Genomic DNA, 24,203 nt, shown 5'->3' with positions numbered 1-24,203 from the left:
AAAGTGTTTGGACTCAAATTGCCACAGCCTGGAAACAATAATTACCATCATTCCCTACCTGCAACAAGAGTTTCGATGGTGGGTGAAGGCTTGTCACCAGAAAAAGGGACAGCCATTCACTTTACCCCCAGCCAGGCAGACATTAACAACGGATGCATCAGATTATGCCTGGGGGGCCCACGTGGCAGGAAGGTGTATTCAAGGCACATGGTCCACAAACCAAATGCATCTACATATCAATCAAAAAGAGATGCTAGCTGTTCAGAATGCCCTGACAGCCTTCAAGAACCTACTTCATCCGGGACAATTACTGATAAAGACAGGCAACACCACGGTCATGTGGTATATAAACAAGCAGGGAGGCACTCATTCTTCTTACCCCCTTTGCAGACTAGCCATGACTTTGTGGGACACAGCATTGACTTACCAAGTACATCTGCAAGCACAATTCCTGCCAGGAAAGATAAATACTCTGGCAGACGAACTAAGCAGAAACCTCACCTCACGAGTGGAAATTGGATCCACAAGTCTTCAGCATGATAACAAGGAAATGGGGATGCCCGGAGATAGATCTATTTGCCTCTCCTCACAACTACCAACTAAAAAGATTCTGCACAAGGACTTATCACAGACAAGCATGGAAAGTGGACGCCCTACCTTTCAGCTGGAAAAGCTTAGCAGTATATGCCTTTCCTCCACTGCCTCTCCTCCCCAAGGTATTCCTAAAGGTCAGACAAGAAAAGCCAAAGATGATACTGATTGCCCTAGACTGGCCCCGCCAGTACTGGTGTCCAATCCTACGGAACTTGTCTCAATGGCCGGCTTGGCCCTTGCCTCAAATACCTCATCTACTATCCCAGCAAAACAATCAGATCCTGCACAGCCAGCTAAAGACCTTAAATCTGGCAGCATGGCGGTTAATGTAGTCATACAAAATGGGCCTCTCACTAAAGCTGTGATGGATGTCATTTTGGAGGCCAGAAGGCCTAGTACCAGAAAATCTTATGCTGGAAAATGGAAGAGATTCTGTGCTTGGAACCAGGCACAAGGAATTGACACAGCTATACCAAATATTCCTTAGATTTTGCAATATTTATCTGAGATGCTGGACAAAGGCCTATCGTTTTCATCAATTAAAATTCATGCCTCTGCAATTTCGGCTCATTACAATACAGAGCCACCAATCTTTTCTCATCCTTTATTAAGGCAGTACCTCAGAGGAGCCAAAAACTTAAGGCCTCCAAGGAGATCACCAATACCTGCATGGGACCTCAATTATGTCTTGGAAAAACTCACCCTGCCTCCTTTTGAGCCAGCCGCTACTGCTGATATAAATTTTTATCTTGGAAAAACAGCTCTGCTACTAGCAATAACCTCTGCAAGATGAGTCTCAGAGCTACAGGCACTCATGGCTGTGGAACCTTTTATCATTTTTTTATCCAGACAGGGTTTCTCTGAGGACAAACCTGACATTTATGCCTAAGGTAGTGTCCAGTTTGGCTCTTAACCAAGCTATTCATCTGCCTACTTTTTATCCAAACCCACAAAATAAAGGGGAGAGAATTCTGCATTCTTTGGACATACCCAGACAGCTTTGCTTCTACTTGAACAGAACCAAAGCTTTCAGAAAGACCGAGCAACTACTAGTGGCGGTTCCCTATCAGAAGCCTGAAACACTATAAGCTTGAAAATCAAAATCCTGAAACCAAAAGCCTGAAAACTCAAAATCCTGAAAACCCAAAATCCTGAAAACACAAAATAGACATACTGACGTCATTGCGGCTTTGCTATTGTTAGCCCTGTGGTGTTAGGTCATGCGTTGGGTTCAGGTAAGTGTGCGGTTGGTTTTATGTTAGGTTAGGCGGTTTAAGTGAGTTAGGTTAGGGCAGGTTAGGCATGTATGCAATAGTGACAGAAATTAGGGTTAGGGGCGGTTTAAGTGAGTTAGGGTTAGGGCGCGGGTCAGGTGAGTGTGTGATAGTGACGGACCTTAGGGTTAGGGTTAGGGTCAAGGTCAGTTGGTAGATATTAGTGTCTTTGTATTGGCATATTAGCATTATTTGTGTTTTCAGGATTTTGAGTTTCAGGATTTTGGGTTTTCAGGATTTTGAGTTTTCAGGCTTTTGGTTTCAGGATTTTGATTTTCAAGCTTATAGTGTTTCAGGCTTCTGATAGGGAACCCTAGTGGCATATGCTGCAGAATCACAAGGAAAGGCTATCTCAAAGCAGACTATTACTAAGTGGATAGGCCACTACATTCGTTTCTGCTATTCTCAACATGGCAAGCCAGTGCCTAAGGATATCAGGCCACATTCAACTAGAGCAGCAACCACTTCAGCAGCCTTCCTCAGGGGAGTACCAACCAAAGACATTTTAGAGGCTGCTACCTGGAGTTCAGTGCACACCTTTACAAAGCACTATCATTTACCATTCTACTCTAAATCCAGGGCAGGCTTTGCCACTGCAGTTCTGCAGGGCCTCATAGCCACTCCTAATGCTATTTTAGCTCCAGCCTCCCAACCATAGCTTTGGGATTCAACCCAAGTGTAATGACTGCAACAGTGAAACACGAAGAACATAGTACAGTTGTGCACACTTACCATAAATGTAGATGTTCGAGTGTATTCACTGTTGCAGTCCAGGTTACCCACCCACCATCCCCCATATATTTGCTGGAACTTATCTGCACTTCTCAACTCTATACAACCTATGTGGTGTATTTGCTTGTAGATTAAGATTATAACATATTTTGGTGCATGCATGTTTTACTGGCACATTTTTAGCCTACCCTTTGGGGGGCACCTGACATCTAGGGCAAGAAAAAATGAAGAAAATGGTGTCAGCTGCATCTTTTATACCCCTGGCGCACTGACGTTAGGGAAGAGGCGACAGCAACTGACGCCGGACCTAGACTTTGGAATTCAGGCTGACTGAGGGTAGCCTGCCAGCAGGATAACCCAAGTGTAATGACTGCAACAGTGAATACACTCGAACATCTACATTTATGGTAAGTGTACACAATTGTACTTTCCTAATTTTTTTACTCAAGACTGTGAAAAGAAAAGCCAAAAAGTAAATTTTTTTTCTGTTTCTTTTCTGACTTTTTGAGTTCTTTTCAAAATTTTTTACCTCATGGAGAGGCCTCATCCTCATCTTATTGAAGTTACTATTCAGCCTTGTGCCTCCTGTCAGGTGGTAGTGCCAGGTAGCCACAAAACCTGTTTTAATGCCTGGGTAAAGGGCACAAAACCAATTATATATGATCAGTTCTGTGAAGTTGAGGAATAAAATTCTGACTATGGCTCAGGTGATCCAAGTTTGAATAACTTCTCTGGAAACTGTAGGAGCTAACAGGGAAGGATGGGAGTGAGTGGTCCTGCCAGTTCACCCATCCTGGGGGTACAAGGAGGCCAAGACTCACCATTTTGCTGCCATGTAACAGGAGTACTACATGTTATACCTGTGGATTTCGGATCTAGTGAGCATAAACTGCTAAATGCAATCGCACAGTAAGCTGAGGCAAATTCAGTGTATGAAACCATGTTTCCCGTGAGAGACAGCATATGGAAGAACTAGAATGAGCTGCTGAAGCAGAAGGGCTTGCTCCATCTTGGGAGAAGGTAGGCCACATCACAGGACTAGTAAGCTGGCTCACTCTCTATCTTCCGAGTCTCACTTTTGGGGAATGGATAGGATGATAAAACTTACCAGCCAAGAGTGAATGGGATGTTGGACTTGAACACAAGTATGGAAGCAATCAGCAATGTTGTCTAATTAATTAACTAATGATAATTAGCTAATTCATTAGAAAATGTGGTAATTCTCATTCTAATTAATTATAATAAACAAACATCTAATTCTAATGAATTAGGTGTTTTGAACGAATTCTAATTAAAATGTCTTAATTAGAAGCTTAATTAGATACATTTTACAACTGAAATAAAATTGCATAACAAGTTTCTGTTATATATTTACCAGTGTTTGAAATGTAGTAATGTAACAGTGTATTAACTTACTGTCTTACTGTAGCAGCAACCCATTCCAGTTTCAGTTCTGAACCACTTTACCTAGTTACCTGTACCGCTTGTAACTTCTGTCTTCCGGTTCCTGTTTACTGGTTAGTTTGATTGTAAACATGGCAGACTTTGTTCAAGAAATGCCATACAATGTTGCAACTTTTTTTCACTAATTTTAAATTAAATGTTATAAACGATAGTAAAACGTGAATTTCTGGAGAGTGTAATGCCTGGAAGAAAAGAATTACCAGCGACTGGAAGCCAACAAGGGTGACTACTAATTTTGTCAATCACTCAAAGCTGTGTAGTCATGGCAAGTACACCACTTATGAGGCAAAAAGATACATGAAAGGAAGAACCCAAAACAGGATCTGGATGGTATTTGTTCTTTGACTAGTTTTATTTGTCACAAAGCATTTCGAGTGACAGAGTTGATGATGCTGTTATCAAATTTGTTGTGCTAGATATGCTTCCTTTGAGTCTGGTCAAAAAAGAAAGATTTCGTTTTCTACTGAGTGTTGTACAACCGTCATATTATATTTCAACCACAGCAAAGTTTACCATGCAAGTTAATGACTAGTGGAGACAGATGATAAAAACAGTTGAGAAGATGATGAACGATTCTCAGTACTGCTGTGCCTAAGCTAGGGTCCAGTCAGTGTATGCATAGCTACCATGGAGTAAGCCTTTCTTTCATACACCACCAGAAGACGGAAATCTGACTGGTGAGCATGAAGAGGTTTACAGGCTCACATACGGCAGAAAACATTTCCGTAGTTTATCAATCTGTTACGAAACAATTCACAAGTCAGTTGTCGGAATAGTCACAGATAATGCCAGAAACATTGTGAAGGCACTCCTGAAGCCTGTTGACATGATAGATGCAGATGAAGAGGAGAAAGGTGATAAAGATGAAGCAGGAGAAGAAGAGGTGGAACATGTTCCAGTTGATTAGGAAAGACTTGAAAAAGAGGGTAGCAGTCCAGTACTGTATGCTATGCATGCATGGCACACACTTTGCAGCTGGTAGTTCACGCCAGACTTGCTGAAGCCTCGCCAAAGATAAACAATATTCTGGTCAAATGTGATAGTTTCATACCAGCTCTTCATAAGTCATGTTGCGCTATGTAGATGTCGGAGGTAGAAGCATCAAACAGTACACAACGGAACAGTAAACTGTCAATGATTTTGGCAATTGTTAAGATCAAATCACAACATGAAGGAACCCTTCAGTGAGTTTGCAGTATTTTGCCTTCCAGAATTACCCTCACACCAAATGACTCTGCTGTACTACAAGAAATAGAGCAGGTCTTGAGTCCATTTGAAATGGCCACTGTTCTCCTGCAATCTGAAGTTGTTGTGATGAGTAATCAGATTCTACCTACAATAGTTGGCTTGAAGAAACACAAAAGAGAAGTGCATTAAACATTAGTCAAGTCTCGTCTCTTGGCATCATTGAGCAACAGATGTGATTATCTGTTTTCCTAGGCACATTGCCTGATTGCCACAGCTTTGGAGCCACTTTTCAAACTGAGTTGGACAACAGATTGAGGTGACAGCAATGCAGCATGACAGGCATTATTGATGAGATGCAATTACTAAGTCAATCATGCAAACATCGATTACCTGCAGAAGAAGTTGCCAGTGCACCAATACCACAGCAACAACCATCAGCTTCACAGCCGGATATTCTATTTTTGTATATGATGGAAAACAACAGCACACCAACAAACAGCATTGAATCAGAATTAGAATTGTGTTTGTTAGCACCATGCAGCAGCTTGGAGCTGCTAGTCTAGTGGAGTGACATTGCCTGCCAAGAATCATTACAACCTTATACAAGTTACTACATCTTAAGTACCACTGTATACCTGCTTCTTCAGCAAACGTTGAAAGGGTTTTCAGTGCTGCTGGCTACATTTACTTCAGTTAGGTAAAGTAGACTTAGTGATACATCACTGGAATTGCTTGTCATTGCCAAGTGCAACAGAGACCAATTGATGAACATTACTATTTGATGATTTTACTATTTTATGGTTTTAAATATGTTTTACTGTGCAGTTGATTATTTAGCTAAACATGTGCTTATAGATACTGTTTAATTTTTATGATTTGACATTAACTACATTGTTTTCATGTTGAACACTTGGATCGGCAAGTTGCAAGTTAAGACAGTCAGCAATAATTTATTAATTAAAACTCTAATTAGCCTAATTAGTTTTGTTTACTAATTCTAATTTATTAGATATGTAAGACAGCTAATTTTAAAATGAGCTACTAATTCTAATTAATTAGCAAATGAGCTAATTAAAAACAACACTGGCGATAAGCGGAGATTCTATAGAGGGGGAGTAAAAAAAACAGTCGGAATATTTGGCTCTGTTTTAATTGAGCTGAATGTAACTGTTGCATATAAAAGCTGCAAATATCCTAAGAACTGGGCATTGTCTGGCAAACAGCCCAGGACTAGTGCTTTGTCAAACTCTAATGCTGACTAATTAATGTCAGTCCATAGTCCTAGGCCAGGATAAGCCAATTTAAAAATGTAATATATTTTTCTGCAAAATTATGGTCTCCCTCTGGCAACAAAAGGTAAGGTCATAGACATGAAGGTCCAACTGGATGCCTCAGACTAGTGAGAAAAGATCATTACAATTCTGCTGATCAGTTTATCACACATACCTTCAAAGGAGCATGCTCTCTGAAAAGCTAATGCAAACTGTGTTGAAGTTTAAAGAACAAAGTACTGTCTGCCTACCAGCTCTCCTGTGTGCATTTCAAAGGAGTACCAGAAGAGTTTTTTCCAGAGTAACACATTCTGATTTTTTTTTGTTTGTTCTGTTTTGTTTTGCCTTTGCAAGGTTGTTCTCTGTACTCTCCAGTGTTTGGTCCCAATGCATACAGTAAAGCTAGATTATATGTGAGGATGCTACATTATGTCAGGTCAGCTGACCTAGTGCTGATGCTGCCTTCAGCTCACTACTTGATGATGACTTTATGATGCTGTACCCAACACAGATACATTATGTGCCACAGTATCCCTCTAAAGGGTCTTCAGTGACATCAGATGTGACCATCCCACCATCGATGGCACAATGCAAGATGAGAACTGATAATTTCAGCACCAGTCAACCAGAATAGTTATGTGCACAACAGAGGTTCATAATTTAGCCACCTAACTGTACCTTCTACTGGTGACAGAGGGACTACTTGTATCACCAACATTGCTTTATCTGAGCTAATTCCATTGGCATCGAGGGCTAAAGCCCTGAGAATATCAAAGGTGTCCCAGATTAAATTAATGATTCAGATGCCTGTTGGAGCTGGCTTGGGGGGGGGGTAAATAGGTGGAGCCTGCTTGCCTCTCACTGGGGAGGTGGGCAGGATGGGTGCACACAGACACACACACACACACACACACACACACACACACACACACACACACACACACACACACACACACACACACGCACAGTGATACAGAACCATGGTTGCACACTGGGGTCACAAGGAGGTGCTTTCTGTGAGAGGACAGTACTAGCCTACTGCATACTTCCCTAAGTTACGGGTATGCACAGGGTTTGCAGAACTCAGAGAAACTAGTGCCAGATGTAGTTTCAGCATGGCCCACAACAATGTCACCAAGAAAATGTGGGAAGAGGTTGGAACTAGTCACACAATTTCCATCAAAGCCACCCACAAAAACATAGCAGTAAATGCTGCTCATTAGGGGAAGACAGTCATTTCCAGGGCTGACTGCAACACTCCTGCAGCTTTAACTTACTGCTCCATTCTGGAGGCAGTCATGAGTTCCTTTCCCTCCACCTGCTGCAGTGGTAGATGGTAACCAAAGTTGATAAGTTTGAGACATAATGGCTACAGAATCCCATTCCTAAGGACACCACTTCATCAGCCAAGTCCTTTCCAGATGCCCCACCACAGCAGAAAGCAAGACATAGCCACACTCCTACAAAAAAGAGGATATCAAAGAGCTCTCACCAGACCAGAGAGTTCATTTCTATTCCTCATATTCTTTAGGGTGCCAAATAACACAAAAGTTGTCAGATCCATACTTGATCCCAGTGGTCTAACCCATTTTATAGTAAATGAAGATTTCTGAATGGTCTTTCAGCAAGGTGTATTACCTTGATGGTCACAAGGAGAATGGATGTGCTATTTGGGCTTCCAGATTGCCTGTCATGTCAAAATGTCCAAGGACTTGTTAAGGGGTCCTAGCACAGCAGGGTCAGATACAGTCATTACTGGTTCAAAAGCCTGCCTTTCTGGTAGCTTCAGCCCATCAAAGAGTGTGGGGATCAAGGTTTTCCCTTACTTACAAGTCTGGCTGCTTGCTACACCATCTCCAGATGAGTTGTCCCAACAACAATGCTCTGTAATGAAATTGTTTCAATCCCTGGACATAATGGTAAATATCCACAAACTGCTGCTGCAGTCCACCCAGGATATTACTTTTTCAGGCTGCATGTAGAATACCAGGATATGCAAAACCTTCCTGCTAACAGACAAAATACTATACCACAATGGAATAACATGGGTATTCCTATTTCACTGAGTGCATCCCCATAATGGATTCATGCAGAAACCAAATTCCTCAGAGGCTGCATTACCTGAGTCTTCCTTTTGGGAATCCTTTCCAGATTCTAACCTCCACTCACATTTCTACAGTTACCAAATATGCATCTGCCCTCATGGAAACATGGATTTCCAAAGACAGACGATGCAAGGATCATGTTCCCCACAGGAATTGCAAACCTATGTAAGTGACCTAGGTGTCAGGGTGAAGCATTCCTGATGATGTTTCTAAACCAAATACTTCAAGTATCCATGGTCATTCACATTGACAGTATGGCAAATGACTGGTATATGAGCAAGCTATGGGTTACCCACTTGTCCTATGCAAAGATGTTACAAAGTTATGTTTATGGGATGTATCCAAAAGCCTGTTCTCAAGAGTGGCCCTTATTCTAGAAAAGACCAGCACACTGTTAGATAAGCTTAACAGATGTCTTCTTCCTCACAAATTATTCCTGTAGTAGAATACAGTGGATAAGATTTCCCACTTATGTGGCTAACTGCTGTTAGGCCTACAGCTTTTTTTTATTCACACCAGTGCAGGAATAATTAGTGAAAGAAGATGTGATGAAGAAATACCCGTAAGACTTTTTATATGGCTTCCCACCCACCCATTTCATATATACCTAAGGTGATTAAGGAAAAAAAATACACCATGCCAGTTGTAATACCCCCATTCTGGTCTTGACAAAACTGCTTAGCTCTCCTTCCATTATGGCTCTTATTATTTGAAAAAAATGGTCTTTATCAGGCAAGCCTTGCCTAGATCTCAGTTCTCTGAAACTGTAAAAGTGGCATCTTTAATTCTAAGTGTGACGAACAATCCTGAGTCTCAAGGTCACTGGTATATCAACATCGTCACAAAAAAATGTCCACTAGAAAGAAATTACATGGGCAAACGGATGCATTTCTCCATGTGGGCTAAGTAAAGAAACTTGGAACCAAAGTGAGCTTTGCTCGAGGGAGTGTTCGAGCACCTTACACATCCAAATGGCAAAGGTCTTAATTACCCTTGATCAAGCTAAATGTGGTGGCAGTACTGAATTTCCATGCAAGAGTTCAGTTCACCTCTCTTGTCTCATTAAAGGTCAGTCCACCTCTCTTGTCTCATTAATGGTCCGCAGAATCTTACTTAAAGGTGCATTTTATCTATGACCACTACAATTACTTCATCTTGCTTTTTCTGCTACTTGCTGCGGCTTGTTCTCTAAACTGTTCAATTGCATCTTTTCTGTTGCCTTTGTTACTGCTTTTTTATAGCCTGTTTAAATTGTGTTATTCTAAGCCTCTTAGTTTTGGTTGAAGCACTTGGGCTTTAGGCTTACCCCTTAGCTCTCCCTGGCCTTCTCTCTCAGATTCTGAAAAATATGGATGGACAATTTCCTACAGTTTCTCCTGCCAGTCTGGTTGATATGGGCATCCTAAGACAGTGTAGCAACTGCCTTATGCACACAGATAACCACCTACTACTACTACCACCTAGGAATACAATTTGTGAGAGATGCAATTACATTAGGAACCTAGAGTCCATGCTCGCTTCCTCACAAGCCAGTATATCTGGCACTGAAAAGGTTGTCAGCACAATCACTACACCTCAAACATCACCCACACCTACACAGCACACACCCACATATGTGGAGGTCCTCAACAAAAACATACCCAAACAAAGGAGACCTCCGAGGCAAAAATACACGCAATCTCCATAGCCCTCCACACCACATACCATGCATAGTTCACACATCTGTGTCTCACAACCACTAAGGCTTAACCATAAACCCAACATATTAGTCATAGGAGACTGCATTGTGAGACACACACGTGCCTTTCATCAGGCTGGATAAGGAGAAAGTCATGGTTAGTTGTCTGTCAGGGGCCAGAATCCACCATATCACACATGCACTCAAGTCTCTCAACAACAGGTACAGTTATGACTCTGTCATAGTCTATGTTAGTGTGAATAACTTGAGATGTACCACCCTGGACTATGACTTGAACTCACTGAATATATGTCCCAGGCAGGTATGTCCCTAGCCTTAAGCAGCATTCTACCATCACCCAGAATGATGCCTCAATACAAACAGAAAATGACTGACTTTAACAATTGGCTTAGTTTCTGGTGTCATTCCAGGGGGATCCAGTACATAACAGCCTGGGAAGATATGATCGGCAGACCACGGTGCTTTGCCAGAGATGGCCTGCATCTGTCTCACTTGGGCTTCAGGCTTCTGGCAATGGCACTTGCCTCCTCCATAGTGCCTTTTTTAGAAAAAGTGATGAGGTTAAAACTACCAACATAAAAATTTAAACAAAACCCAAATTAAAGGACATGCTGCTAAATGCTAGGAGTCTAAACATGAAACTCCACTCATTGCAAACATTCTTAACCCTGGAAAATGCTGACATCTGTGCAGTCACAGAATCCTGGTTCAAAGCTGCAGAGAGCACCCAGCCATACCTGGTTACTCATCCTATTATACATTCAGACCCCAAACTGTGGGCAGTAAAGCCAAAGGAGGTGGAGTTTCAGTATGTATTAAAGACATGCACACCTCCAGACTGGTCAAACAGTATGACGCACAGGAGACAATCCAGGTGCAGTTAACCATTGACAAGATCCCTATACAAATCATAGCTAGCTACCGGGCCCCAAATCTGACCCAATATGCCCAAACTGCCTCTGTAGACCTCTTCGACTCTATCAAGATTCAACCCTTTACCCTGATCCTGGGTGACTTTAACTACTCAAACATAGACTGGAAGAACTACTCATGCCAGAACACAAATGCCCAGACATTTCTCAATTTTATCAATGCAAATGCTTTAGAACAGCTAGTTGATACCCCCACAAGAGATGATAATATCCTGGACTTGCTATTAACCAAAATGAGTAACCACTGCAGCATCCCTGCGGTATCATCCTCCCTTGTAAGATCAGACCATAAAGTGGTCACGGTCAAAGTCACCATCTCCCCCAACCCCCCTCTAACTTGGGTCAAACAAAAAACTTTTCCAGAGCTGATTACAAGCCTCCTGAGGGATGGTATAAACAGCTTCATAGCCCTCTCCCCCTCTCTTAAGAACTGGCACCAGTATCCAAAGTTATACCTACTGTATGAACATTTATATAGATGCATGGAATCAGGAATACCTGACAGGACTAAATCATCCTCCGCAAGGAAGAGTAAACCTGTCTGGTGGACATCTGCAATAAATAAACTCTATAACAAAAGAAAAAAGTTGCTGTCCAGGACCAGGAAATAGCAGGTTCCCAATTGGAAGCAATCTCTCCTTAGCCTAAACAAGCAAATAAGAGCACTAGTGAAATTCTCCAAAGCAAACTTGGAGTCCAGATTGGCCACATCTACCAGAGACAATCATAAGGCCTTCTTCATATATGTCCATAATCTCAAAGGTAGCACCCAGATCTGTTCAGAACTGTTGGTCAAGGACACCACATGTACAAATGCTGTAGATATAGCAAACTTGCTGGCTGACAGATTCAGCGAAAAGTTCACCCCTCTGCTCCCATCAGTAAATCAGGAAATTCCCAGTACCTGCCTCTTTCCCCGTATATCTAGGGATCAGGTCATCACTGCTCTCTCAAAGACAAAAAATACAGTCTCCACGGGACCTGATAACATCCCAGGCTGCATCTTACATGAACTCAGGCAGGAACTTACAGCACCATTAGGTGCCCTATTCAACTCCAGCTGTACTTGATTGCATACCGCCTTCTCAGAGGTGATCTCTGCCTGACGTACTAGGCCATGTCCAACCCAGAACTGATGGACATGCTCCACCTAAAGAAAACCATATCCCCTCGAGCCACATGCTCCAGAGATCTAAACCTCACCACAACAATAAATAGGACGTGCTGGAGGGATAGAGTCCTGTCCCAGAGACTTCCCATGCTCTGGAACAAGATTCCAATCTACATTAGGCAGAGCTTTTCGCTAACCCTCTTCAAGAGAAACCTTGACGAATGGATGGGAAACAGAAAGTTTACCCCCAGGATCACTTCAATGGCTCTGCTGGACAGAGGCACAGGGAACTAATCTAAGGGGTGGCGAAAGCCAACACATTCCATCTAGGCTTATAAATACCTTTAGGCAGATAGCCTAGTACCTAACTATGAACCTATAAACCAAAGCCTGAGTACCGGCTTTGCCCCAGCTCCCTTTACACAAAGGTAAAGCGTTCACCGATCTGGGAAATTATAGATCCATCAACCTACCTAGCCTAATCTGCAAGGCCATGGAACAGATTATCATGGACCTCATTAACAAGGACATTGGCAACCTCCAAACACTTGAACCCACACAGTTTGGCTTTATCAAAGAGAGGTCACATCTGTTAAATTTGGTCGAGATTTTTGAGACAGTCACCAAAGCCATGGATGAGGGGAAGACAGTGTACACTGCCTACCTTGACCTGGCCAAAGCCTTCGACACTATTCCCCACTCAGGCATAATAGATAAACTCTCTCAACTAGGCATCAATCCGTATGTTACCAGATGGGTAGCTAACTGGCTCACTGATAGAACCCACCTAGTCAAAATACGGGAAGCTACATCAAGCAGTAGACCCATATAGAGTGGCGTACCACAGGGTTCAGTCTTGGGGCCACTGTTATTTGAGATGTACTTTTCTGAGGCGCAGGCCAAAACCGGGGGGCTATGGCTGACCAAGTTTGCAGATGACTGCAAGGTGGGAGCTGTCATCAATTCCCCTAGTGACATGGGCATCCTCCAAGAGGGTCTCACCCAAACAAATGACTGCTGCCAGAAACATGGCCACAAGGTGAATACAGAAGGAATGCATCATCATCCCCTTTGTGGAGAGTGATGTCCCCACAAATTATCACATTAATAACATCTTAAGCATGCAGTCAGTCGTGAGGGATTTGGGCACCCAGATTGATAGCAACCTTACTTTTGACCACCATGTTGCTTCCATTGTACAGAAAGCTTTCTACATGGCCCACCTCATAAGTAAGGGTATCTCATCCAGGGACAAGGAGGTCATAACATTCCTGAATTCTTCCCTTATAAGGCCCATTATTGGCTAGCCCTGCTGCGGTAGTTCATTCGAACCACTTACTTGCACACACACTCTTACCTACAGTCAATTTAGAGTGTCAAATCCATCTATTGCATGTCTTTGGAATGTGGAAGGAAACTGGAACACCCAGAGGAAACCCACATGACTGCAGGGAGGACATGCAGACTCTGCACAGAAGGCACCCCAGCTGAGAATCAAACCAGACAACCTTTTGCTGTGATGTGACAACTCTAACCACTGCACTAACATTCCTTGTATAACCAATCCTATTTCAGGATTTAAATGAATATAAATATTCTTTGCAAAAGAGAAACCAAATCATATGTCTATAAGCAGCATTGCCAGTCTGATTTCAGCAGTAATAATTTGCTTCCTTATGGAATCATTTTTAACATCTAAAGAGACCACTGCCACTTTGCCATAAATTTTCAGTGCAGTTAGCAAATACAATAACGTTTAACTGCTGAGTGTATATTAGGGGACATGCACTTTTCATGTTGCTAAGACCGTTATCCTTCCCAAGGTAAACCACATTTTATCTGCAAGGAGGAGTCGTCGAAGGGGGCAATGGAGCTGGGGCAGAATAGCACTATATACCTCACCTGTGCAAAGATAAAACCTAACTGAATGTTGTACATGATTACTGACATTAGGGAGTTCCTTATGTTTCATGTCTTACAGTCTTTACCACCACAATTTAATCCCCAAAAGAACTCCTTATATGATACAGCAATGGGTATTCCTTAAAGCCATTCCAGGTTAAGTCATACCAAACCTGGAAAGCAGCAGACTTGTTCATCTCAAGTGAGTTTGAAACAGCCAGGTCTCACAGGGTAAACAAATCCTTTTCTTTCCACTAAACCATTTTGGTAGGGGCTTTCCACCATTTTCTATCTTTAAATTTGACCATAGCACTGTAGTTATAATTGGATGAGAACAGTTGCATTTGTGGGCAGTTAAAATTCTGGGTGAAGTAATGTAGGAATGAGTGACTGCATGATATTGCTATCTGAAGTCTTGTGGCTCTCCAGTTTAGTTTTTAACTGAGGTGCTTTCCATATGATGTTTCAGATTCATCCTGTGTTCAGGCGGGGTTTTCCAAGTGCCCTTGATGTTCTTCATCTCACATTGCTGCAGTCCTTACTTATGAGGTAGTCCGCTGTCCTCGGTCGGCCCGAATACCAAAGTATTAGGCTGACGTCGGTCATGGGCGCTCAGATCTGACATCAGAGCGTCAGGGTATAAAAGCGCATGACCAACGTCATATCCTCAGTCTTTTTTGCCGCATGGTCCGATGCAGAAGCAGCGTTGCAAGTGCCGTTCGGCGTTCTGAAATTTTTCGAATTCGGAGTTTCAGACCGATACCAAGTTGGGCTAAGTACCCCGTTGGGGAATATTTTTGTTTTTTCTTGCCTCAGTTATTTACCGGATGTCAGAAAAAGTGAATAATTGTATTTCTTGTGGGAAACAGATACCGCATAGGGATTACCACTCACTTTGTATTCCTTGTTTGGGACCGGAGCACGACGTAGTCGGGTGTCGGTTTTGTGCTAGGTTCAATAAGCGCACTATAAAACGGAGGTTAGATTGCGCTAGGTTAGTCTTTGGCAAGTGGTGTAATTATAATATGCCATCGGATCCTCCGACGCCCGCTTCCACGAAGAAGCGCAAAGACAAATCTGTGAAGCCTAGGCAGGATGATTCGTCCGTTTCGGACGCCGGTCCATTAGAAGCTACAGGGGAACATGTGGATCCGGCTGAAGTTTCTGTTGAGACTCAGGGGGAAACTTTGATTTTGCAAGAGGTGGCTTCACAGGACTCAGGTCAGGCTGAAGGGGCCTCACAGGTTACTATTCTCCCTACTGGGCCTAGGGTGGTTAGGCCTTCTGCTACTATTTCTAAGGCTCCTTCTAAGGGCAGGTCTGTTTTGCCTTCCTCTGGTGTCAGTCCTGGTTCCTCAGGGTCAGTGCCTAAAAAGCACATGCTTAAAATGGCAGAAGATTTGATTACTTTAATTAGAGGTTCTATGCCCCCTCCTGATAAGAGGCCCAGGGTAGAGCTAGAGTTGGAAAGTTTGGAGCAGGCCTCAGATGATTCAGAGTCTTCTGTGGAAGACATTCAAGATTTTCCTCCTTATTCGGATTCTGATGCAGGGGATTCCACTCCTTCTGCTTCTCCTCCTGAGGATTTTTCTTTTTCAGAAACTTTACATTCCATGAGGGAGCATTTTAAGTGGGAAGGACAGGATTTCTCTGATTCTCGGAAAAGGCTTAGGAATTTTTGTTTTACCACAGCATAGACCCTTAGCTATACCTCCAGTTTTGGATGTTGTTCAAGATGTTTTCTCGGAGGCTTCCCTTAATCCAGATTCTGTGCCTCCTGCGCCAGTCAAACCAGACAGGTATTACAGGGTGCCTGAGGCTCATAAATATCTGTATAAAAGTCCTAGGGCAGACCCAGAAACTATTAGTCAGGGGCCTAAGGGTGTTAGAGCTTCTGTTGTAAAAATCCGGTTCCTCTAGATAAGGAAGCTAGAGCTTTGGATAGATGGGGTAAGAAGGTGTATACCTCTTCTACGTTAGCAATGAGGGCTTTAAATTGCCAGTTTCATATGTTGAAATATCAGAATTTCCTCCTTTCTCAGCTAAAATCTAAAGTGGATGCTTTAGCAGAGTGTATTGAGTGTAAAGAACTGCAGGATTTGGTACATGTCTCTGAACAGGTGGGCAAGCATTCTTTACAGTGTGGCTTTGATGCTTTACAGGCTTCTTCTAGGGTGGCTGCCACTGGTTCAGTTATTCGAAGGCACGCCTGGCTTAAGGATCAGAATTTGTCTGAGCATGTTAAGACTAGAATTCTGGATGCCCCTTTACAGTCTGAAGTTTTGTTTGGTCCTCCTGTAGAGTCTGTATTAAAGAAAATGGAGGACAAGGCTAAGTCTATGCAGACTGTTAAAGATTTTGCAGGTGCAACCTCCAAAGTTTAGTAGAAATTGGCCTACTAAAGGATGGACTTACCCTTCTTCTGATTCTCAGTCTAGGGGCAGATCTAGACGTGGTAGGGGCAGAGCTCAGAGTTCCTTCAGACCTAGAACATGGAGTTCGCCTGCACAGTCTGCAGGTGAGGGCAGGGGCCAGTCCTTTCGTAAACAGGCCCAATGACCTGCATTTTCAGCTGCCAGATTCCTCTTGCCTGGCAGCTCCTTTGGGAGGAAAGTTAGCACTTTTCAAGCAAAACTGGCTTTTAGTCACCCAGGACAAATGGGTATTGGACATTATAAACCGAGGCTACAAGTTTTATTTCCATACATTGCCTCCTTTCAAAGGCATGCCAGATGTTCCTCCTCGGCAAAGGTTAGAGGCTCACAAACAGATTTCTTTACTTCTTCAAATGGGAGCTATACAGCCAGTTCCTCTGTCAGAAGTGGGCCTAGGATTTTATTCTCGCCTGTTTCTGGTTCCAAAGAAAGGGAACACGTGGAGACCGATTTTGGATTTATCTATCCTCAACACTTATCTGGACATTCCAAAGTTCAAGATGCTGACGTTACAACAGCTTTTACCTCTGTTGGGAAAAGACCACTGGATGGTAACTCTGGATCTCAAAGAGGCTTATCTTCATGTTCCTATCAGGCCCAGTTGCAGGAGGTACCTGCGTTTCGAGCTGGAAATTTACATTATCAGTTCTCTGCATTGCCCTTTGGCTTATCTACTGCGCCCAGAGTGTTCACAAAGGTTCTGGCTCCAGTGATAGCCTTTTTCAGGTTAAGAGGAATACAGATTTATCCTTATTTGGACGATTGCCTGATTATTGCTCAAGACAAAGACGAACTTCTTCATCATCTACAATATGTGATGGTAGTGTTAAGATGCCTAGGGTATTCTGTGAACGAAACAAAGTCCAGTCTAGTACCCTCTCAGGACATGTGCTTTCTGGGTGTGAGACTGAATACAGCTTCCCAGATGGCTTTTTTGACCCCGGACAAACAAAGAAGCCTTTCTCTTTATTTCCATCAAATGTCTCTACAGTCCAGGCTGACTGCAAGGACAGTCCTTCAAGCCTTGGGGTTCATGGCATCTTGTATTCTGGTGCTTCCCAATGCCAAACTGCATATGAGGAAGCTTCAATGGTATCTCAAAAATGTATGGACACAACACTGCCAAGATCTAGACACTGTCATTCAGATAATACCTTGCATTCAGAAGGAATTTTTGTGGTGGGCTCAGGAATGTCACCTAAACAAGGGACTCTCTGTGACCCGACCAGAGGCGAGTCAGATTCTAACGACAGATGCCTCGGACAAGGCTTGGGGAGCACACCTCAATGGAAAATGGGTGCAAGACACGTGGCCTGTCAGACTTCAACATTTGCATATCAACTTGAAGGAGATGTTAGCAGTCCAGTTTGCATTAATGGCTTTCAAGGATTTACTTCACCCAGGGAAGGTGTTGATTCAAACAGACAACACTACTGTCATGTGGTACATCAACAAGCAAGGGGGAACCCATTCATACCCACTTTGCAGGCAAGCGATGATTTTGTGGGAGACTGCTCTCAGTTTACACCTCAATCTTCAAGCAAGGTTTCTGCCAGGAGCACAGAACTCCTTAGCAGATGTGTTGAGCAGACAGATAGTGGATCCTCACGAGTGGAAATTGGATCCTCATGTATTCCAGCAGTTGACAGTGTTATGGGGGACTCCAGACATAGATTTGTTCGCTTCTCCACTAAATTACCAGTTGCCAAAGTTTTGCACAAAAAGGTTTCATCACACAGCTTGGAAGGTGGATGCTCTATCATTCAGTTGGAACAATCTTCATGTCTATGCCTTTCCACCTCTGCCTCTCCTCCCCAAGGTACTCTTGAAGGCCAGACAAGACAAACCATCCATGATTCTGATAGCACCGGATTGGCCTCGACAGCACTGGTACCCACTTCTGAGGAGTTTAGTAAGGAGCCTCCATGGCCTCTACCTTTAATTCCGCATCTTTTGTCTCAGGAGGGCAGTCACTTCCTCAATGTCAGGATTCAGTCTCTGCATCTAACAGCTTGGCATATTCTGTTTTAGACCCTGGAGGGTCTCAGCTGCCACAACAAGTTTTGAATGTTATTTTGGAGGCCAGAAGGCCTAGTACAAGGAAAGTTTATGCTGATAAATGGAGGAGATTTTTATTTGGAGCAAAGAGAAGGATTTTGATGTTTCCAAGCCTAATTTAAGTGCTTCTCTTCAATATCTTACTGAGTTACTGGACAAAGGTTTGTCTTTCTCCTCTATAAAGATTCATGCTGCAGCCATTTCTGCTCACTATGATTGTGACCCTCCTTTATTCTCTCATCCTTTGTTTAAGCAATTTCTTAGAGGGGCAAAGAACATAAGACCCCACGTGAGCTCCTACTCCTGCTTGGGATCTCAATTTTGTGTTGGAAAAACTTACTCTACAACCTTTTGAGCCTGCAGCTACGGCCGAGTTAAAGTATTTGTCTTGGAAAACTGCTTTTTTGTTGGCCATTACTTCTGCAAGAAGGGTTTCTGAATTACAGGCCCTTATGGCAGTGGAGCCTTTCCTGATTTTTCATAAGGATAGGGTATCTTTGCGTACTAATCCTTCCTTTATGCTGAAAGTGGTTTCTAGTGTGGCCTTAAACCAAACTATTCATTTGCCTACTTTTTATGCAAACCCCCAAAATAAAGGGGAGAAGATTTTGCATACTTTGGATATTCACAGGCAGTTGCGTTATTATTTGAGCAGAACCAAGGAGTTCAGACAGTCTCAGCAGTTGTTTGTTTCTTTTGCTTTGGGTTCTCAGGGTAAACCTGTTTCAAAACAAACTATTTCTAAGTGGATTGGGTTTTGTATTTCTTTCTGTTATTCCCATCATGGTAAGGAGATTCCGGCTGGAATCAGACCTCATTCCACTAGAGCTACTGCCACATCTACTGCCTTTCTAAGGGGGGTAGCTACAAAAGATATTTTGGAAGCAGCCACTTGGAGTTCAGTACATACTTTTTCTAAACATTACCACCTTCCTCTTTATTCTAAGTCTAGGGCTGGATTTGCCACTGCAATTTTGCAGGGCATTTTAGCAGCCCCTAATGCTTTATGATTTTGCCATCCTCCCTTTCCCGTTGCTTTGGGATTCTACCCATAAGTAAGGACTGCAGCAATGTGAGATGAAGAACATAGTACAGTTTTGTACCTACCATAAATGTAGATGTTCGAAGATCCACATTGCTGCAGTCCAATTTACCCTCCCTCCTTCCCCACTGTAGTTTGGCATGGTTATATGGTTTGGGTGATGGTTGTTGTTGGGCCTGTTTTTGGGAGGTATGCTGTTTTTGGCTGTGGCCTTTCTTTTTAGGGCCTTCTGACATCTGGGGCAAGAAAAGACTGAGGATATGACGTCGGTCATGCGCTTTTATACCCTGACGCTCTGATGTCAGATCTGAGCGCCCATGACCGACGTCAGCCTAATACTTTGGTATTCGGGCTGACCGAGGACAGCGGACTACCCCATAAGTAAGGACTGCAGCAATGTGGATCTTCGAACATCTACATTTATGGTAGGTACAAAACTGTACTTTTCCTCCCATATCTCAACAATGAACTGGTGAATGATAGGTGAACTAACTGTTGATCCTACAAATTTCCTGTAGATGAGCATGCCAAAAGTATGTGTGTGTGTGTGTGTGTGTGTGTGTGTGTGTGTGTGTGTGTGTGTGTGTGTGTGGGCACGCACGTGTGTGTGTGTGAGTGTGCGCATATGCGTGTGCGTGCACTTGTGTGTGTATGTGCGCACAAGCTCGTGTGTGTGTGTGTGTCCTTTGATGGACTACCCCCCACCCCATTCAGGATGTGTTTCTCTGCCTTGTAAATGACTCCCCCATGACTTTGAAATAAATTAAGTGGGCAGTCAGAAAATGAATAATGTGGTCATTCTACCGAGATCCTCTTCCACTTCTTATTTTTACATTTATGAAATTGTATAACGTATTTGCATCATAATACTTTCATTTGTAATTGTTTTAATTAAGGAAAAATAATTGGGAACATACCTCTCAACCTCTAATTGCAAGAAATATGGTTAAAGCCAAATGATAATGGGGGTCAAAGGCCCAAAATCAGGGAGAGATTTTAAATATTGCTTGTTTAAGCTTAGAAAGTTGTTATAATAACAGTTTTGCATTAGCATGCATTTTCTGAAGAATATGAAACAGAACATAAAATATATTTCATTATTTAGTGACCTGTCATTAGCAATTTGCCAGAAAACCACAAATTGTGTGAGAAACAGACCAAAATAATGAGGGGAAAAATCTGGACTTTCTGCAAAAATCTTGACAGTTGAGAGCTATGATTGGGAATCAGCAGATTCATTTAAAATGTTATGAAATTAATCTGTCTTCTCTATATCGGATTTTATGGATGTTTATTTATCATTATATCGGAAATTACACGTTTGTGTTTGAAAGGTGGAATGGCTTCCAGTTTTAGATAAGTAGTGACTCTGTTCTGGTTTGTTTGTCATTCACAGCTGTGTTTATGCTGAATAAACTGAGCTACAATAATAGGATGTTTCTTCCAAGACCAAGATGGAAGGACGACAAAGTTGTCTCATAAGTTCATAGGTTGGTACTAGGCTATCGGCCTTAGGGCCTATACAAGCCTAGCCATAACAATTCCCTGGCTATTTCTTCCCACAATATTTACTTCCCTGGACCCTCTGTCTAGCAGGGTGACTGATGTGATCCCCGGGGTGAATTTCCTATCTCCCATCCAATCATCAAGATTCCTTTTGAAGAGGGCCAAAGAGGCGCTCTGCTTGACATGTATGGGCAGTCTATTCCAGAGTCTGGGGAGTCTGGGACAGGAACCTATTCTTCCAGCATGTTTTGTTCATTGTGATGACAAGATTTAGATCCCTGGAGCATGTGTCTCTGAGAGATTGGGATTTCTTTAAGTGTAGCATGTCCAACAGCTGTGGGTTTGACATGGCTTTGTATGTTAAGCAGAGATCGTCTCTGAGTAGACAATATGCAACAGAGTATAGGTTCATAGGTAGGTACTAGCCTATTGGCCCTAGGGCCTATATGGCCTATATAAGCCTAGCCAAAAGGTACCCTGGCTTTCGCCACCCAAGAAAATTATTTTCCTGTGCCACTGTCGAGCAGAGCCACAGAAGTGATCCCCGGGGTGAATTTTCTATCTCTCATCCAATCATCAAGATTTTTCCTGAAGAGTGCTAATGAGGAGCTTTGTTTGATATAGATAGGTAGTTTGTTCCAGAGTATGGGAAGTCTCTGGGACAGGAATCTGTCCCTCCAGCATGTTCTGTTTATTGTGGTGACAAGGTTTAGGTCCCTAGAGCATGTAGCTCGGAGGGATTGGGATTTCTTTAAGTGGAGCATGTCCAAAAGCTCTGGGTTTGACATAGCTTTGTGTGTTAGGCAGAGATCGCCTCTGAGTAGGCGATATGCGACGGAGTAAAGCTGCAGTTTTTTGAGATGGTCTGCTTAGGGCATCTGTTTGAGGCTGGTAATCCTCTTTGTGAGGTATTTCTGCAGCCTTTCCAGTTGTTGTAGATGTCTTGTGAGGTACATACCAAAAGGGGTGTTGCACTCTATAATGGGTCTAATGAGTGACGAGTAGAGAGGAACAATGACCTCTTTTTTCCTGGATGAGAAACCTTTTGTGATGAGGTGTGCCACATAGAAGGATTTCCTGACTACTGTGGCGATGTGATTATCAAAGGAGAGACTACTGTCCACCTGTATCCCAAGGTCTCTTATCACACTTTCAGTGTTAAGTAGACTACCGCCTATGTGGTAGTTCATGGGTACAGAGTTTTTACCAAAAGGGATGACAATGCACTTTTTGGCACTGAGCTTGAGGCCACGGCTTTGATACCAGGCATCTGTCTCAGTGAGACCCTTTTGTAGGATGTCCACATCTTTTGGAGTTTTGTTTATGGCTCCTAGTTTGCAGTCATCTGCGAACTTCGTTAGCCAAAGACCTTCTGTGTTAGTCTGTACTTCAGAGAAGTAGATACCAAACAGGAGAGGACCCAGAACTGAATCCTGTGGTACTCCACTTGTCACTGGCCTGAAGTTGGATTTGGAGTCTGCTACTTTCACAGTGTGGGTTCTGTCAGTGAGCCAGTTGGCAACCCATCTTGTGACATAAGGATTTATACCTAGTTTAGTGAGTTTATCTATAATTTCAGAGTGGGGGATGGTGTCAAAAGCCTTGGCGAGATCCAGATAGGCTGTATGAGCCACCTTACCCTCATCTACGGCTGGAGCTTTTTTAGACGGTCAGCATAGGGCATCTGCTTTAGACCTGTGATTCTTTTAGTGAGGTATTTCTGTGGCCTTTCCAGCTGCTGCAGATGTCTTGAGAGGTACATACCAAGTGGGTATAATGAGTCTAATGAGGGATGAGTACAGTGGGACAATGACCTCCTTTTTTCTGGATGAAAAACCTTAGCGATGAGGTGTGCCACAAAGAAGGATTTCCTGACTGGTGTGGCAATGTGGTTATTGAAGGTGAGACCACTATGCACCTGTTTCTCTTAAGTCTCTTATCAAACTTTTGGTGTTTAGTGTACTGCAACCTATATGGTAATTCACGGGTACATGGTTTTTCCCAAAGGGGAAACTATACATTTCTTGGCAGTGAGCTTGAGCCCATGGCTCTGGCACCAAGCATCTGTTTCTGTAGGGCCCTTTTGTAGGATATCCACATCATTTGGGGATTCAATAATGACTCCCAGTTTGCAGTCATCTGTGAATTTGTTAGCTAGAGTCCCTTAGTGTTGGCCTGTACTTCAGAGAAGTAGATGCCAAACAAGAGCGGTCCCAGGACTGAACCCTGAGGTACTCCACTTGTCACTTATCTGGAGCTGGATTTGGAGTCGGCTACTTTTACAGTGTGGGTTCTGTCAGTAAGCCAGTTGGCAACCCATCGAGTGATGTACGGATTAATGCTCAGCTTTGCAAGTTTATCAATGATTCCAGAGTGGGGGGGGGTGTCAAAGGCCTTGGCGAGGTCCAGATAGGCCGTGTGGGCCACCTTACTTTTGTCCACAGCTCTGGAGACTGATTTGAAGAAGTCAATCAGGTTCAGGAGACACAATCAGCCCTTCATGAACCCAAACTGAGTGGGGTCCAGTGTTTGAAAGTTGTCTTTGTTTATAAGTTCCATGATAATACTTTCCATGGCCTTGCAGATCAGGCTCGTCAGACTGATGGGGCAGTAGTTCCCAGGATCCAAGGGGGATCCCGCTTTGTGGAGTGGGATAACTGTAGCTGTGCGCCACTCAGTGGGCATGAAGCCTGAGGTGAGGCTATGATTAAACATGACACTTAGGTGAGGTGCCAGTTCATTTTGTAGTTCATGTAGTACACAGTCCGGGATGTCATCTGGTCCCATGGATCCTGTATTCTTAGATTTGGAGAGTGTGTTCATAGGTTCATAGGTTAGTACTAAGCTAACTGCCCTTGCGAGCCATTTTAAGCCTAGCCATTTATCCCTT

The 24,203-nt window shown here is 43.1% G+C and overlaps 1 protein-coding gene across 4 annotated transcripts in view; it reads left to right on the top strand.

Annotated features, from left to right (window-relative positions):
- The window catches only part of ITGB4 (integrin subunit beta 4), a 1,147,860-nt gene that overhangs the window by 433,257 nt on the left and 690,400 nt on the right, over window positions 1-24,203 (top strand). The window lies entirely within an intron of this gene.

This window comes from Protopterus annectens, chromosome 10.part0 (genome assembly GCF_019279795.1).
Source record: "Protopterus annectens isolate FY-2018-M chromosome 10.part0, PAN1.0, whole genome shotgun sequence".
Taxonomy (NCBI): Eukaryota; Metazoa; Chordata; order Ceratodontiformes; family Protopteridae; genus Protopterus; species Protopterus annectens.
The sequence above is the reverse complement of the archived record's forward strand: the minus strand, read 5'-3'. Positions and strand labels throughout refer to the sequence as shown.